The following is a 16319-nucleotide window of genomic DNA, read 5'->3' on the forward strand; positions in this document are numbered from 1 at the left end:
CAGACTCTTATAACAGTCATCTCTTAAGAACGAACCAGGATCCCACAGAAAATGTTTTAATTCCTTCCTGAGAGTATGTCCCCAAATGATCTAAGGACCTCCCACTAAGCTCTGTCTCTCAAAGTTTCCAGCACTTGCCACATCACCACACTGATGACCAAACCTCCAACACATAGCCCCTTAGGGGACATACCACATACAGCCCCCCACAGCCCCCCACTTGTCATCTTACTTTCCAGTTAGTCTTAGAGTTAGTTGACTTTTGTGGCCTCTCAGATCACCACACTGGTTGACAAATGCCAAGACCTGTGACAGTTTCTCTATCCTGAGATTATGGAGCAAGGAGAGGATTCAATAGTACTTTCTCCCACTTATAACACGGCATCTCCATTCAAGGGCACCTCCAGTTGTTCTACCATCAGCATCATTAAGCACTTCCCATTCCCAGTGCTTTGGAAGTCCCCTTTGGCCACCTCCACTGATCCTCAAAAGACAACTTGACTGCCAGAATATTCCCAAAAATCTGCCCAATTCTTCATCTTTCCCCAAAACAAAGCCAGTACCCTGGGACCAGTGACTCTTTCCTCCAAAATGATAGAACCCATAACTCTTTTAGAGGAACACAGCCTTCATCTCTGCCATTTGTCCAAACGAATGGGCAGCTTTGCCTCATACTTAACACTTTCCACACCACCCTTGTGGACTTTCATAGTCATCGGAACAAGGAAGAGGCATAGACTTAGTTTGAAGGCCTTTGGAGTCCAGTGGTCTTATGACAGTGACCCTACATGGCAGGAATTAGATGTGGAACATGATTCCGTGCAACTTTTCAAACTAAAGGTGTTTCCTGGCCATCTCAGAAAAGCCATATTGACTTAGAAGGAAAAAGATTGCTGGGCCAGGGTGGCTCTCCTGTGCTGGGCCGTCTCCTTGGTTTCCTTGGTAGATTTGAAATTACCAATATGACTTGCCTTCACTTTGTGGACCCTGCATCTCTCATACCAGGATAATGATCTTAGTTTTGTTTTGTTCTGTTTTTAAGTAATTACAAGAACAAGGAGATCTGGTATAATCAGTCCCTTTTCTGGTAGAAATTTGATTTCTGTTAATCAGATATATTCTCTGAAAAACTAATCTACTCTTAAAACAAGGCAAAAACCCCAGGAAACAAAAACAAAACCAAAAAATAACACAACACTTCTGGGACCAGTAGCATTTGGATTGCCTAGAGACAATCTTACCCAAATGTTTCTTCCTGAAGCTCTGAATCTATGCAGCTAAAACAGATTCCTCAGTTATGACTTTAAGGAGAAAAACCCAACTACTGAATGACTTAAGTCCTGTCTGGTTAAGAGATGAAGAAATAACTCATCTGTTCAGATGTGGCTTAGGCCTGCCTCCTTCTTCCAGGAAGCCCTCTCTGGCTACCACCCCATATAAATAGCCCTGCTTGAGTAAAGTGTGCTCCTCTCTGAGCCATTAGCACAGGGGCAGATCTCCATTCTCCCTGTGAATTTAGTTCAGAGTGTTATGATGATCTGTTCCTTGGCACAAGGCCCTGGGCCATTCACCTTGGTGATCCAATCATATAAAAGCTTACTGAACTGAACCACACCACACCTTCCAGCTGAGAGATACAGGGATTTAAAGATGAGAGCTTACAGTCCTCCCTACTCATCTTGTATCTGATGGTTGTCAGGGCTTTGTCTCCCAACCATTGCTCTCTAAAGAGTTTTCACTTTTAATCTTGGAGAAGACCTAGAGGAATGAGTTCTTTCTTTTGGATCTGTTTGAAATGACTTTGGTTGGGTCACAAGGACTCTCAGGAATCTCCATGAACATAGAAGATCACCTGCTCTTATTATCATCTGGGTTACTTTACTATAACTAGGAAAGGCACACTATTCACCAACTTGGTGCTAGGAGTTCACATATGTAACTGCACTTAATCCTCCCTGCCAGCACCTCTTAAGGTTGGTTTTCCCATCCCAGTTCTACAGAGAAGGAAACAGACTATGAGAGGCTTAGAACCAGTTCAACCTCACACAGAATGTGATGGAAATCACTCACCCTTCCCCCAGGTCCATGCATTGTCTGCTACCAAGCTCCAGGGCTTCCCTATCCTAAAAGATAGATTATGAAATAACAATGTAAGAGGAAGAGGTGGTGGAGGGGGAGGAGGGAAGAAATGACCGGAATAATCTTTTTTAAATGCATTGTCCTTGAAAGGAATTCAAGGGATTCCATGGGATTTTTAATTAGAGTGCTGCTGGTAGAAGCCATTTAAGTTAAATCTTATTATAGAAGACAAAATATTTATTTTAAGAATAAAAAAAATGCCTACATTGATTATCTACTGCAGTGTAGATTATCCCAACAGTTAGAAGCTTAAAACAACAAATAGTTACAATTTTGCACAGTTTTTAAGGGTCAGGAATTTAGCCACAGCCTACCTTGGTAGTCTGGCTTAGGGATTTCTCACAAGAAAAAACCCAGGGTTGCTGTCATCATGATACCTCACCAGGGCTAAGATTTGCTTTCAAACTCATTCCCATGGCTTCTGGAAGGAGCCTTTAGTCCCTGCTCCATGGGCCTCTCTATAGGACTGCTCACGACTTGACAGATGGCTTCCTTTGGGATGAGTAATTCAAGAGAAGGACTATAACTGACATAGAAGCCACAATGACTTTATAATTTATAATTTTATAATTATTTTATATTTATTTATAATTTATATATTTATAATTTAATCTTCTGCCACATTCTGTGTGGCTGACAAAACATGGGCCAGAACAGCACAAAAAGATAAGAAGTAAGAAGCAGAGATCATCAGGCATTGTCCTATAGGCCATGGCTCTATCCAAGGTAAAAATGAACAGGAAATTCCTTTGTCTACGAATATAGGGCCTGTGGCTGACCATCTGCCTCATAAAGTTCAAATCTTCAGTAGATAAAAAGTCACAAAAGTGGAGTATGTTAGTGGCCCTCCAGACAAACAAAGACAGCCTCTAACAAGTAGCCTGGGTGACACAGGAATCACAGGTAGAGGATAGAGCAGAAGCGATGATATGTGAAAGTCCACCTGAACCACCAAAAGAGAGGAGATTGGTAGCATCTGTTTCCAACCCCGTGTTAGTAGAGTCGACTCAAACTTTGAAAAGCATTACATCATGTAAAGCAGCCATCGCTACAAACAGGAATGATCTTTGTTTTCAGGAAAGCTGGCTGTTAAACATATACCAGCATACTAAGGAAACCCAACTTTGTCTTGATCAGGATCCCTGAAATTCACACAGTTGTAGATAAAATCTGCTCCCACTCAACTCTAGGTCTTGATAACGACAGGGATCATGACAGCCTGACTGCGATCATCCACGTTCAACATGGTAATTCCCTCACGGGCATTGGCAGCCAGCAATCTCCTTCTGTATTTAAGTCAAGTCTGGCAAAGAATGCATTCACTTTTCAACAAATCCTATAAAACTGAAGTGTACCTTATCATCAAAACTCACATCAAAGGGCAAGGAGCAATGGCTCATGCCTGTAATCTCAAATTGTGGTTTGAGACCAGTCTAGGCAAAAAGTTAGTAAGACCCCATTTCAATCAATAAGCTGGGTGATGGCACACAACTGTGGTCCCAGTTATTCAGGAGACATTGGTAGGAGGATTGAGGTCTGAGGCCAGCCCCAGGCAAAAGCACGAGACTCTACAAAAAACTAACTAAAGGAAAGGCCATGCTATGGGCGTGACTTAAGTGGTAGAGTGCCTACCTAGCAAACCGACAGCCCTGAGTTAAAACGCAGTACTAAAATAAAAACTCATCAAAGACATCAGCCCAAGCAGAAGTCCGCACTTGAGTGTTGAAAGGGTGAAATTGCGGTCTATCCCAAGTGCCTTCTAAGGGTTAGTAGGAGAGTACCACACGGCCATGTTGTCCATTCACCACTGTCACCACTGTCACCACTGTTCCCTCTCCAAGGGGCCAGTCAGAGACTTTGACTGTGGTAAGATGCTGAGGTTCCCTGGGAGGAGCCAATAGCTCTCTACCACTTTGGGGATCCTTTGCAGTCAATCGCCCAACAGCCACTCTCCAAGGACATGACACAGACAGTCCTCAAAGCTCAGAGCAGATTCTCAGCTACTCCAAGGACGTAGTGAGGGGCCTTTGTCTCCATGTGGCTCTTATTGTTCATACAACATGTGATGTTCTTGGAGAAGTAAGAAGTAAAGGAAAGTAAAATGTTATCTATCTCCTGCTGCCTTCTCTTAAATGAGAACACTTTGTACCCCTTCATTTAGAGGATGGTGCTTTAATAACTGCCATGCAATGTTACAGCTATTTATACCAGCTGCAAACACCCTTACAGAGGGAGAGAAAGGTCTGAAATGAAGTCTAAGCCTCAGGACACTTTAAAAAGGGATCAATGAATCAGAATTAATTGATAAAGATTTTTTCTAAACCCTCCCTGATAGTTCATCAAGATCTTCGTATATTCTCAGCACTATAGTTAAGTGCCTCACATAGACTTTCCTGTCAAATCCTCAACACAGTCTGTGAGAGGGTGCACTAATTATCCCCAATTAAAACAGAAAAACACTAAGGCTCAGTTGGGTTAAATAATTTACATTACATCATATGATAAGTTTTGGGGCTCTCCTCATTTCTAAAGAGAGGGGAGGAAGGAAAGAAGAATGGGAGGGAAGGAGGAAGGGTAGGTGCCTGAACAAAGCAGCAGGCACTGTGACAAACAGAGCCCTGAGAGAACCCTACCCCAAGCTTAGGGCAAGCCAAAACTGGCAAGGGCTAACTATCATAATTACACTGATAACAAATAACCAGTAATTATAATAATAGCCTAATAATTCCATTAATAATGAAGGGAAGGTGAGAGGAAGGAGGGAAGGAGGGAGGAAAGAAGAGGGAAGAGGAAGGGAAAGGAGAAAGACTCTGGGTAAAGTCAATTTTAGAAGACCCTGAAGAAGAAACTAAAAAAGAGTTTCACCATTGCTTGTTTCGATTTGTAACAGAGAGGCTAAGGCCTGGTTGGGTTGCATGAGTCAATGTCCTCAGGTGTTTGCTGGTTGAACCATCTTTCTACACAACCACCAAAACCTGAGTACAGACCAGCATCATTACCCAGTTCTGACAGTAAATATATGGTCTGAGTGGTTTTACAGTGTTTCCTACTCTCACGGAGGGCTAGGAAGAGGGAGGGACAAGGGTCCTAAACAGAAGCAGAAAAGACAAATCAATAAGCTTCTGTTCTCAAGTCAAGCCCTCCTGGGGTATGGCCTTGTTTTCTTTTTTGAGGCTGAGGCACAGGTAAGTACCAAAAATCAGAGCATAGGAGTCCTGCTGATCCCAAAATAGTCGTGCCATTATGGTATGTTCATGCCATGATCATGGTTGAACTCTGCACTTGCAGTCATCTGCCTCAGATCACTTACTGGATTTAAGATTATCCTTGAATCTATGTACATTTTAATTACAAAGATGACAGGGAACAAAGATCATAGAAATGGACCTGCCTTCTCTTCCCTCAGAAAATAGAAACACACAGTGAGATTCCACTGTTAAGGAATTTTGCAATTAAAAAACAAATGTCCTAAATGTTGCCTAGAAATGCAGCATTTGAACTCTGGCCAGAGAGATGCAATCTATAGGAGCTGCACATTGACAGCAAAGAGACCAGAGGTCTGACAGCAAAGAGGCCACCATCAGGGAGGAGAACATTGGAAAGCCACTCAACAATCCCAACCTACATACACACAGGAGAAAAACCACACCCAATATGCATGACAAATGTGTCATTTTGCTTTCATTATTATAATTATTACAATTTGAAATATCATTACTTTCCGTGCCATGAGGTATACTCATAGCTTTCTCCTGATGGATGACCTCACTTTGTATCTCTATAAATACAGACAGACTCACCAAGAGCTGACTCATCTTTCCAATCATCTCCCACCTGGTCTCCCTTACTTTACCCTTGTCCCATTGGTTCCTTTCTGTAATGGATATCTAGGTTAGGCTTTCAAGGCCTACATCTGATCATGCTTCTCTCCTGCTTGAATCTACAGGTAAATTCCCTTCACTCTTTGTGTACAATCCAAGCTCCTTATTCAGGCTTACAAGAGCCGCCAGATCTGTTCCCAGCACTGACCCTCCTCATATTCACGTTCTCTGGCCTACCATGCTGTTCAGTTTCATCAACCTTGGAGTTTCTTGAATCCACCAGTTTGGGGGTTTATATTGTTACCCTTTTCCCAAATCTTTTCTTTTCTGCTACCTCTCAGCAGCCATCACTTGTCTTAAACTTACCCATTTCTGTGTCCTATTCCCCTGACTTATCCTTAAAGTCCTTGATCACAATGTGAAAATACTTTATTTCTTCATTTGTTTACTTCTTATTGTCTACCCCACAATCAAACAACTAAAATGTCTTCTAAGTGCCTACCATAATGGCTTCCCATAAGCATTCAGTAAATATTTGCTGAAACGGATGAATGGTTGGATTCAGTTGCACAACTGTCAGTGAGTGTGTGTGTGTGTTATGTGTGTGTGTTCATTAATTCTGAAAATTGACACCCTTGCTCTGCAGCATCAGGATGACTAATTGATCATTAACTCCACAGGTTTCTCAACACAGGGACTTTACCAGGGATTATTGATTGTCCATGTACATAAAAAATAAGCATTTCTGCCCTTGTGGATTTCAACATCAAAACAATTCGAGCTGAGGAATATCTATAATCAAGGCAAGTAAAACCAGAAATAAAAAGATATACTCTGAATAGAACAAACCCAAGCTAGTGAAATAGAGGAATCAGAAGGAGCCCTTCACCTCTGCTAGAAAAGACACTTCACCCACCATGTTCAGAATTTCAAATTCTTTATCTTTTCTCCTCTGCCTGTGTTCACCCTGCTCCTCCTTCTCTATTTCCTGCAGATTTTTTTTGGGGGGGGTTGTTTTTATGTATGGTTTGTTTTTGTTTGGTTTGGTTTTTTTTTTTTTTTTTGGAATGCTGGGGATTGAACCTGTGGTGCATATGCTGGGATGGAGAAGCGCTCTACCTCTGAGCTACATCCCCAGCCTCCTTCTCAATTTCCTAGCTTACTAGTGTTCTCATTATGAGCCCAGTCATTGGAAGTCACCCTAAGACCGCTTCCTCAATAGATCTTCAGATCCAGTCATTTCAATCTCACCTTCCCCTCATTTCCTTAATCTTAGCTCAGGATCTCCTGTCTTCTAAGCCATCCTCTGCTTTATTTCTCATGGGATTTTCCTAATATCAAGTTGATGATATCATTCGCATGCTTAAAACCTCTTTAACTGATAAAGTCTAAATAATGTGATCTGGTTTTTAAGGGCCTCCTGCCTACTTTTCCAGCTTCAATACCCATTCCACTCTCTCACTTGTACCACCCTGAGCCACAATGTACACCATCTCTCCTTTCTATCTCTTGTTCTCTACCTCCTGCTCTTTCTTTCAACTATTCCTAGTGCCTGACTTTGCTTAATTGCATGAAATTCCCTAAACACATCTTGGTTTTTCTCTCCACTTGTCTTATAGGACTAGGTTTAAGCATCCTTACATTCAGGAAAAAAAAAAACCCTAATGTTTTCCCTAATGTCTAAGATGACTTAAGAGTTTTTTCTACATTTCTTTTATAAACCTTTGCATGTGACACTTTAATAATTTACATATCTGTTTTCCTGATTACATTTAGTGCTTCTTGAGGGTAGAAATCAAGTTTCATTTATCTTTATATCTCCCAGAGCTTAGTTTACCATAAGCATTCAATAAATGTTTATTAAATGACATAGACAAAAGTAAGATAAAAAAATCCATTCTTAATTCGGTCTGCTTCTGACTGTCAAAGACAAGTAACTGTTTCTCTCTGCTCACAGATAAACATCAGCACAAGATTGTTTCTGAAAACATTGTCCTTGATCTATGCATATACCTTAGCCATCAAATTAAAAGGATTGTCATTGGAGTGAATCACAGTCAACCCCCTGGTATATATTTAGTGTTCAGGCTGTTGTGGGTACATAGCCTCTTAGAGGTGTATTAGAAACCATGTGTATAACACATGCCTGAAGTCCCAGCTACTTGGAAGGCTGAGGTGAAACCTGAGCAACATAGCAAGGTCTCCTCTCAAAAAAAAAAAAAAAAGTAATCACAGCACAAGGGATGGTGCTATAGTTTGAATGTGGTTTGTTCCTCTGAAACTCATATGAAAACTTCATCCCCATCATAGATATTAAGAGAATAGAACCCCTAAGAGGTGGCTAGGGTCTGCTCTCAAGAATAGATGACATGATTAATGCATTAATGGGTTATCTCAAGAGTGGGTCTACTAATGACAGCCGGTTTGGCTAGATCTCCTATGCACTCCCTGTCTCTTGCTATGTGATGCTCTGTGCCACTTCTAGGCTCTGCCAATGGGTCCCTTTAACCTTGACCAGAACTGTGATCCAAAATAAACCTCCTTTCTTTACAACTTACTCAGTGGTGGTATTGTGGGATTAGCAACAGCAAATGATTTAAAGGGGTAACTTGATCCATATAACAAGGCAGGCATGTGTAGGATGCTTTGAGATTAACATGATCAGCACCCATGGACATGACAGCTTTCCTCTTTTCTGAAGTGATGAAGGTCTAGGACCTTCTCTCCCACACAGCCTGCAGACCATGATACTGAAGGGACCACATGTTACTGGATCACTTTCTGGAGTAAGGAAATTTTTCTTTTCTACTTATCCAGTGGCCTGATAATCTTTGGGTCTCCTGTGTTGAATACATTGAATGCCAACCTTCACCAACAACTTACAGAGTGAGGCTTCTACAACTGGTTACCACCAAGTTAGACCTAAAACTGTATTAGGGTTTTAGAGCCATGTTGATGAATAATGCAAAGCATATGGCAAAGGTAAATTTCCTCCCCAACTGAGATGACTGGTTATTGACCCAAGGGGTAAGAAAAGGGAATACAATCCTCCTAAGTGAATAGAAATGTCCAGACATAGACAATCTACAGCAGATACCTGCCCTGCGGAATACTTAACCACCTGTGGTTATCTTCTTAGCTTAGCTTTCATCCGTGGTCCTCAAACATTGGTCCCCAGAAGCATAAGTGGATGAAACACTTCTTCAAAGATAGTTCCTAAGTAGAAAACAGCTTTCAGTGGCAGATATGAGTGCAGTAGAACTGAATGAAGAAAATCCAAGTATAGCTAATGTCTCAAAGAGTCTCCCTCAAGGAGGGATAAAAAGCTTTCACATAGACGGTTACTAGTTAATACAGTTGCTCCTGAATGTTGAAAACTCTCTTCAGTGTCTGGAAATAACTTGTCTTTCTGCAAGAGGGGCTAAGGACAGACTGGGGGTTGGGTAAAGTATTCACCCCAAAGTACCCCACTTCCACTTCCCACCAAGAAGAAACTAAAGTTATAGTCCTTCTTCAACCCAGGTATCTTGCAGGGAATTAAGCTCTGATGCCTTAAAACATTCATTACATTAACTGCTGTCTGTTGCCTCTAAAATGTTCCTAATATTGTACTGCCATTGGAGAGACTGAGAAAAAACTCAGTCAAATCATTTTCCATAGGGCTTAATCCTCTCCAATGACCCAGGTTGAAAAAGTCTGCACATAGGAGACCGGTGCTGGTTTTTTTAACCAGAATAGCTGAACATCTAAATGAATATTTTCCCATAAAATGATTATTTTCCAGTGAGTCATATTTTAAAACAACTTTGAATCTATTCTTTAGGAACAAGCCTATGGCTAGTGGCAATATTTCTTTGACATCTTTCAGCACTGGCAAATTCCCATCTTTTCTTTGAATTTTATTGAACTAAACACACGCAAGTCGTGTCTCTGGCTTTGGGAACTTTCACAAAGGTAAGGCATTCATGCAGCTGCATCCCAGAACCTCTCAATTTTCCTCTCCTCTCACAGTTTCTCTGTCAAAGACCACCACAATCCTGACAGCTATCATTATAATTCAGTTTTCCCATTTTCACACTTAATAGATTATGAAGTATATAAATCGATTTCCCTATTGTCACATGTGAGCATAGTTTGTGTTTTTATTTTTACTTCTGTTTCTACTGCATTCTATCATTTGAATATGTCACAATTTATCCATTCTACTTTGAAGCATATTTGGATTTTTCTCGCTTTTTGACTATGATGAATAATGTGCTGGCGTGGCTGTTGGTACACAAAAGCCCCTCTTTCTGTTGGTTATCTACCTAAAAATGTGACTGCTGGAGAGCAGGATATAATAAGTTTAACTGATACTGGCAAGCAGTTTTCAAGTTGGCTATATTATCTTACACTAACTCACTGTAAATGAATATTCCATTATTTCTTGTCCTTAACACCTCCTGATAGTTTTAGTTCTTAAACATGGGCCCCTTGGATATCTAATAGCATGTCAGGTCTTTAATTTGCATTTCCCTGGTGACTAAAAATATTGAACACCTTTTCTTTGCTAATGTCCAGTTGAGTAACCTCTTTGGGAAATTGCTATTCAATTTGCTTCCCCCTTTTAAAAAATTTGTCCTTTTGATTGATTTGTATAAATTTTATATGTGGTAGATATAAGCCCTTTGCTACATATGCATTTCAAATTTCTTCTCTCAGTCAATAATTGTTCTTTCTCTTTGTAGGAGCAGAAGTTCTTTATTTTTATGAATAAAAATTTGACATAAAGTCCCTTTATGGTTAGTGCTTGTTGTGTTCTATTAAAGAAATTATTATCCACCTTAAGGTCATGAATACATTCTTCATTTTTATGAGTTTTATTGCTTTACCATTCATATTTACAAATGTTTTTCATATTTGTGGTGAGTAAGCAATCAAGACATGCTATTTCCATATGAAATGATTTATTCAACATCATTTATTAAAAATAACACTTTTTTTTACTCTCTGTTTGGCTATGGCATTTTTGTTGTAAATTTGGCGATCATACATGCCAGTCAGTTTCTTGTTGCTGTGATAAAATACCTAAGAGAAAAAAACTAAAGGAGGAAAAATTTATTTTGGTTTGTGGCTTCAGGATGTTCAACCCGTGATCAGCTGTCTCCAGTGTTTTTAGGTCTACGGAAGGCAGTAACAGCAGGGAGAAAGGGCATGGCAGAGGAAAGCTGTTCACCTCATGGCAGCCAGGAAGCCAAGAAGAGAGAGGGTGCCTGGGCTAGCAGACTCCCTTCTTATCCCCCTCTTTATTCCATCTGGGCTTCCAGCCTATTGGATGGTGCTGCCCATCTTCGGGGCAGGTCTTTCCTCCCAAGTTAACTATCTGGCAGTGCCATCACAGAAACACCCAGAAGTGTGTTGTACTAACCTCCTAGGTATCTCCCAACCAATCAAGTTGGCAGTCAAGATTAACCATAGCCTATATGTAAGATCTGTTTCTAGATACTGGACTCTCTAACACTGGTATATCTTTGAATCAATAACACTCTTAACCCCAGCTTTAGAATACTTGTGTCTGTAATATAAGACTATCCTTCAAGATCACCTTTGACATTGCCGATCATTTGTCTATAAATTTTTAAATTAGGCTTGTCATTTTTTGCCAGTTTTTTTCAAACCTGCAGTTGATAGGATATTACATTAAATATGTAAGTCAATTGCCATCTTTGCAATATTAAATCCATGAACGTAGTATGTCTTTCCACTTAATGTAGGGTGACATTTTCTCTCAATAATTGTAGTATATCAAATTGTGACCCCACAAAAGGTATGTTTACCCAAAACCTGTGAATGTGACCATATCTGCAAAAGGGTCTGCAGATACTATTCTTTTTTATGGGTATCACATTCTAATTGGCACATTCTTTTCCTTCAATATTTAAGTATATTGTTTTATCATCTTCTGCCTTTCATAATTTATGTTGAAAAGTTAGCTGTTGGCCTTATTGTTTCTCCTTTGTAGAGAATGTGTCCTTTTTTTTTTTCCAGATGCTATTAATATTTTCTCTTTTTCTTGGCCTTTTTGCTGTTTTAATGGGTTTGATTTTCTTTATATGTATTTTGCTTGGGGTAAAAGATTCTTCAATTTCTGAATTGATGTCTTCTGTCAACTGGGGAAAATTTTCAATCAGTATCCCTTCAAATATTGTTCTTCCTCACACTATTTTTCCTTTCTTTGTGACACTCCACTTATACATGCCAACCAGTTTCAGAAATGTTCGTGTTTCTTACATCACCTGGATCCGACAAGAGACAAAAGTAGTGCAGAGCTGTGTTTCAGGCTTTGTAAGAGCTGGCAAATTGCATAGTACTTCAGGGGAGTTAACTGAAAGCCTAGGGTGTTCACTAGGCCCCTCTTCCTTGGCAAGCATTGGATTTCAATTTTACCTGTCTAGTGATGATTCTACTGAAGCCTCCACTTAACTCCTTATTATCTCAGTTACTCTTTTCTGCTTAGTTTTTTGTTGCTGTTTTGTTTTGTTTGTTTTGGTTTTTGGTTTGTTTTAAGAACTGGGCCTTAAGGATATGGAATTTAGGAAACAGTAACTTACATTTCAAAGGGAAAATACACTTAGAATGTGAGGTTAACGTATTTGCAGTTTACTTTCTTTATATGTATTTTGTTTAGGGTAAAAGATTTTCAAATCATGGCTGCCTCGGAAACCCTGAACTCCAGGTCCAACCCTGCCAGAGAGACTTCCACAACTCCAGGTGACCTCATGTTGTTCTCTGTGATGGTGCTGTGATCAGCAAATTCCCTGAGGGAAAAAGACCAAACTTGGAGCTCACCTCAAGGCATTTATTTCCCTTTCACCAGAACCTTGGCCCCACTTGCTCAACTGCTTTGATTGCCTTCTGGTATTTTCACAGAAATGTTTATGGTTTTCTGTAAGATTGTTGATTTGATACAAGCCATTCCATACATGCTGGAAACAGAATCTTCATTTCTAAAGGTTGGTCAGATATTTGAAAATAAGCAAATCAGCCACAATCAATTCTAGTAAAATATCCAAGCTCAGAGAGTTTTGCTAAAGATTTCCAGCAAATGTTTAAAGAAGAATTAACACCAATTCTGCACAAACTCTCCCAGAAAAATAGAAGAGAAAACATTTCACAACACATTTTAAATAGCTAGGATTATATTTTATTAAACAAAACAAAATGTAGCTATAAAACAAATTTTCAGGACCAGGTACAATGACTACACCTGTAATCCCAGCTACTCAGGAGGTGAAGATAGAGAGGATCACTGTTTGAGGCCAGCCTAGGCAAAAAGTTCAAGATACCACATTTCAATCAATGAAAGGTAGGTATGGTGGTACACACCTGTCATCCTAGCTGTGCAGGAGGCCTACACAGGAGGATCCAAGTCCAGGACTGCCGGATGGGGAGAGGAATGAGATCCTACCTGAAAAATAAAGCAAAACAAAAACAGTTCTGCAAATCAAGGGCTAAGTAGAAAAAATACAAATGAGAAATGCTGGCCAGGTGTAAGCCAATAAAAAATGGATCTCTACTCACTAAAAGCTGCATATCCTGTCTGAAGAAGACAGAAGGTTGTGAGGTCTTTTTTTGTATCCATATTGTGTGGGTGTACGTGTGTTCCATCTGCATATATGCTTAGTCCAGAGCTGAATTTGTATATTGTCTACATGGTACCAAGTTGACTTACAAATAAATGACTGCTCATATATTTGGAGAGATAGAGAGAAAGAAAGAGGAACAATTCTTCTCAGCTCTAGGACTTACCAGCCAACATTTTCTGTGAAGGGCCAGATAATAAGTTATGCTGTGGACCAGTCTCTTGCTCAATTCCTCCACTCTGCCACTGTAGTGTGAAAGCAGTCATTGACAATAAACAAACAGCTGTGTTCTAATAAAACTTTATTTATAAAAATAGGAAGTGACTCTACTCATGCAGGATATTGTCCTGTTAGTTTCTTTCTTTATATAGTCTTTATTTGATTTGAAGAACAGGGTAAGTAAGGCCTTATAAAATGAGTTGAGAAGTGTTCATCTTCTGTTTTTCTGTTAGAGATTGTGTAGAATTGATGTTCAGTTCTTCTTACACATTTGGTAGAAATCTTCAATAAAAACATCTGAGTGAGGAGATTTCTTTTTTGAAGTTTTAAAATTATAAATTCAATTTATTTCACATTTATATGGTCATTCAAACTACCTATTTACTGATAGTTTGAGGAATTGGCCCATTTCACCTAAGGTGACAGTTTAATTCATGTAGGGTTGTTGGCATTAGTTTCTTATTAACCTTTTGAAGTGTGAAGCATCTAAATTAATATCCCCTGCTTCACTTCTGATACTGGTAAATAGTGTTCTTTAAGTCTGTTTTTTTTCTCTATAAATCTTGATAAGAGTTTTATCAGTTCCATTGATCTTTCTGAAGAACCAGATTGAAGTTTCATCTATTTTTACCTGTGTTTGGATCACTCCACTCTTCCTGATAGTGACAAATTCTCTTAATTTTGCTTCATCTGAAGAAGTCTTGTTTTTCCTTTCATTCCTGAAGGATGTGTTCTCAGGATATAGAATTGTAGGTTGACAGTTCTTTTCTCACATTCAAATCGTCATGTCCTTCTGGCCTCATAGTTTCTAAGGAGAAGCAATAGTTAAGGTATCAGTTCTCTTCCATGGCATTAAAGAATTTTTTTCTTTGTCTTTAGTTTCCTGGAGTTGGATTATTTGTTGTATTGGCCTGGATTTCTTCGTTGTGGGTTTTGGGGGTGGTAGACTGGAATTGGCTCACAGGCTTGCCAAGCCCTACCTAGATGACTGATGACACATGAAAAGAGTCATGCCCAGAATTGCCAAACTCTCTGATTTTGCAAGAGAAACTAGAAATCTGGAGGTGTTTTTTAATTGCTTGATCTTTTAAGTCTGTCAATAAATTCTAAATTTTTTGCAACCAACATACAGGGCAAAAAAATAAGAAAAATAATTTTGATGGTCCTGTGACCAAAGGACAAATTTAAATCTTAAATATGGTACTCTTCAAAATTATAAAGCATACCTTGAATAGTGAAAGCTCTGTTTCATTGAATGCTCACGTTCATTTGTGGGGGAGGAATCTTGGCTTTAACTTTGACACAAAGATAAGGATTCATACTTTTTTTCTAACTTTTATTTTCCTGGCAATTCTTTTCTCAACCTCTTACTTTCATCTTGTATGAGTCACTTTGTTTTAAGCATGTCTCTTTCCTCAACTTAAATAGTAAGTTAGATTTTACTTTGTAATCCAGACAGCTTTTAAAATTATAGTAGTTAGTTCATTTTAAAGTGATTGACATGCTAGATATGATTAATCTTAATTTGTGTCTTCTCTTCTTTTATGCAGGGCTTCTGAAGTCAAAGCAATGCTTATAGAAATGCTTATAGAAAAGGCATACATTTGAAATAAGCATATAATACCTTGATAGGGGTTAATATGTTTAATGCTCCCTGAGATTTATCCATTTTCGTATACTAAGGATTTAAAAGATCGTTCTCTTTTATTTATAATTAAATCATAGATTGCTTTCAGATAAAACAATGGCAAATCAAGCAATTACACTTCTCTTCCTCCCTTCTGTTTCTGGTGCCCAAAGGAGCCACAAACCAGTCAGAGTGGTGGGTTTTATGCTTCCCATATACCAACAGATGCCTCCTTCCCTCCCACTGCTGGCTGTCAAGCAGATGGCCCTCATTTCAAGAAATGGAGGAGGTCAGCCATGTGACATTTGGGACTCACTCTGCTGCCCAAAGCAATTGGAAAGACCTACTCTGATTTTGCAGTCCTAACATTCAAGCTGCCAAAAGACAAAAAGAATCCTGAGAAAATTTCCTCCTCATCTCAGGCTTTCTTCTTGGTCCTAAAAGGAGAAGCTTAGGAAGGGAGAACTGTGTCAGTAGCCCCTCTTCCTTACTGTGGACCCAGAATTCACTTCTTTCCTCCCTTGTTCCTTATGCTTTTTTGGTCCCACATTTAGAAGGAAGGAGGAAAGAATGGATAGAATCAGGGGAGGGACCTGTATCCAGAACCTGCTGAAAAGGAACGGAAATGCAGGATAGTAATGGAATAATGCAATGTGCTCCTCAGCTGAACTCCCAAACACCTGAGATGAAAAGAAACATAGCCTCTCCCTCCACTGCAACTGAAGGGCTCAGAGAGATCAGGTCACCCTGATCCTAGCCAACCTGAGCTGGCAAAGACCCTAGCTTATGTTTTCTCAACCTTTAAAACCAGCTGTGTTTTGTACAGCACAGCACAGCACAGCACAGCACAGTGAGCTTAGTTACTGGTTTCCACCCATCAAATCCCTTATT

Source organism: Castor canadensis, chromosome 11 (assembly GCF_047511655.1).
Source record: "Castor canadensis chromosome 11, mCasCan1.hap1v2, whole genome shotgun sequence".
Taxonomy (NCBI): Eukaryota; Metazoa; Chordata; class Mammalia; order Rodentia; family Castoridae; genus Castor; species Castor canadensis.